Source organism: Mauremys reevesii, linkage group 14 (genome assembly GCF_016161935.1).
Source record: "Mauremys reevesii isolate NIE-2019 linkage group 14, ASM1616193v1, whole genome shotgun sequence".
In the NCBI taxonomy this organism is placed as follows: Eukaryota; Metazoa; Chordata; order Testudines; family Geoemydidae; genus Mauremys; species Mauremys reevesii.
This window is the reverse complement of record NC_052636.1, coordinates 21,661,204-21,664,089: the sequence shown is the minus strand read 5'-3', so window position 1 is coordinate 21,664,089 and position 2,886 is coordinate 21,661,204. Positions and strand designations below refer to the sequence as shown.

General features: G+C 47.1%; 1 pseudogene; it reads right to left on the bottom strand.

Annotated features, from left to right (window-relative positions):
- Window positions 1–2,886, bottom strand: part of LOC120381686 — a 205,594-nt pseudogene that overhangs the window by 184,793 nt on the left and 17,915 nt on the right.

Here is a 2,886-nt window from a genome sequence, read left to right as displayed (position 1 = left end):
GGAGAGAGACCCTATGAATGCAGTGAGTGTGGGAAAAGTTTCACTCACCTCTTCTCTCTTATCTCTCACCAGAGAGTCCACACAGGAGAGAAACCCTATGAATGCAGTGAGTGGAAAAGCTTCTCTCGGAGCTCAACCCTTGTTACACATTACAGAGTCCACACCGGAGAGAGACCATATGAATGCTGCGAGTGTGGGAAAAGCTTCACTCATAGTTCAGGCCTTTCTAAACATCAGAGAATCCGTAAAGGAGATAAACTTCATAAAAACCTTCTCTAGAGCTGTCAGGAGATTTTTTCTTTAATTCTTTTGACAGTTCCCAGGTAGTGAGTGTTGCCCACTTTTGAAGCTCGCCTGTCTTTGGGGTGGATCCTGTGGTCCTTTGTATCAACTCCATTGTCCTTCGAGTCATTGGAGTGTGTGTCCTTTCTACCAGGAATGTCATCACCCCAGGTGGGGGAGATGGGGGGTGTCTTCAACCAGCTACGTTGAGATAAAATCTACCTGGGTCTCATCACTGTGGTTGTCATGGAGTTAGCTAGCTTGAGTTCACTTTCCTGACGTAAAAAGAGAACTATTCTTCCACTAAAGACATGGGCCATGGATAGTCGGTGGAGTTATCTTGCACATTTCCTCCTGTCTGAGCTAACCATCATCACATTTCCTTTTCTAAACAAACCTGGAGATTGACATTTATACTCCTCCTCCCAGTGCAAAGTTACTGTTAGAGACGTCAAGTTCCTCTTTGAGGAGACATTGTCTCATTCCCAGTTGTTCTCACATTACCCTGGGTTGTGCAGAACAGCAGTTATTTTGTTGACTTTTTTTCTCATTTAAAATATATTTAAATATGATGAAGAGCTGGAGCAGTGTCAGGGAAATAAGGGTCACTTTAGGCTCTGTGACACTGGAAGGAGATGGGGCGACTCAGACATTCCATCCTTCCCCATCACCCCAGAACTGTTACCTTGTGCCTGAGCCATGCACAGTTCACCCCTTCGTATTCCTTCGCTTCCCAACGTGTCTGGTGGGGTCATGTTCTTGGCTGTCCATGCTTGGGAATGGTGCTTGTACGTCTTTGATCCTAAATCAGAGTCAGTCTGGCAGGAGATGAAAGTGTCAGACTTGGAAGGGGATTTCAAATGGATCCCAAGCACCGTTCAAATCCCCTTTTCCCTCAATGGCAAAGCTGCTTCTGGGAAGGTCGGCTGTTTTTTCTCCCGTTATGAAGGTGCTAAAACTCCTGTAAATAACACTAATGAGAGAGGTATCAGAGGGGTAGCCGTGTTAGTCTGGATCTGTAAAAGCAGCAAAGAATCCTGTGGCACCTTATAGCCTATCAGACTTTTGGAGCATGAGCTTTCGTGGGTGAATACCCGCTTCGTCGGATGCATGAGAAAGCGCTGGGTGAAGCAGGTTTCAGTGGATCATGGGAGAATCTCTCATCCTGATTCTGAGACATCAGATGTAACCTAGTCTGGAATTTCACTTTTAAATTAAAATGAAAGTGTCTTCTACCTCTCTGTGATATGGGTTTTCTATCTTTTATGAAGGCTCCTTGGTCATATAACTGCATGTTAGTTTTGTTTGACAGAATGTAGCTCAGAAGTTCTGGGAAATTTCAGACAAATTACCATTTTTTTACTTCAGGTTTGTTTTTCCCCCTATTCCTGCATGATGACATGGAGAAAATTCAAATGCAGTTCAGTCAACAGGAGAGAATACTCCAAGCTGTTGGACATCTTATCAAAGAAACAGTCGTATGTTTAAATCTCCACTCTGAAAAGGTGAACAGCAGCAGACCCCAAATGGGTGCAACTGACCGAAGTAAGTGCACAGGGTAGTTCAGTTGTTTAAGTCAATATTGTCTCAGATGATCCAGGGACAGAATTCCACAGCAAGTGATTCAGAACTAGGAAAACGCCCAGGTATTTGGTTCCCAAGGTATTTGTGACCCAGTCCCTACAGGAGGTTACTCCTGAAGAGATCTCCTAGCTAATCCCAACATTTGGGAAATGCTGTCTGTGATGAGGTGCATCCACCCTGACCTGGCACTGCTAGGGTTAACTGTGCCATGTGGGCTGAAGAGGCCATACCCCCTCACCCTCTCTGGGCATGCGCCGACTGGAGATGGAGTATAAACGGGAGCAGCTCAGCCTGGGCGGACTGGGAACAAACCTATGTTCTTGGCACAGGGTGTCGGGGGGTGGGGGGAGAGCCCAGGGCTTGGGTGGCAGTGGGCTGTGGGGGTGGGGGGAAGCCCAGGGCTCAGTTAGCAGGCTCCTCTGGCGGGGGACCCCAGGGCTGAGGGTGGGGGCAGCCAAAATTTTTTTGGCTTGGAACGGCAAAAAACCTAGAGCCGACCCTGCCTCCACGCACCGTGAGGTAGGTATGAGCGGATCATTATTATCCCTACTTGAAAGAGGGAGAAGCTAAGGCTGAGAAAGGAGAATTGACTTGTCTTAGGTCACACACCCAGCCAGTGGCGGAGTTGGGAATAGAACCCAAGAGCCCTGATTTTCAAACTTACCATCGGATCTTGAATTTCAGACAGTGAATGACCTGAATAAAGTGCTCTGGTGAGCTCCAGACCAACAGTGATAGTAATTATTCAGCAAGTATTTGAGCAGTTCACGATTCTCTCTAACGTTGCAGTTCTCCTCAGAGACCATTAATGCAGAGAAGCAGCAAAATTCATCAAACATAGAACTGGTTCTGACTTATTTCCTTGGTCTTAAAAGAGAACACCAAGGACCTGAGTCTCATCCCTGTCAATAACCCCCTGCTCAGCCAATCAGGGTAGAGACTGAGGATGGGAGGCTGAGGGTTCTCACCAGCGAGCCCAAAGGATGGCCCAGGTCACTGATGGGATCACTGCCCAAGCAC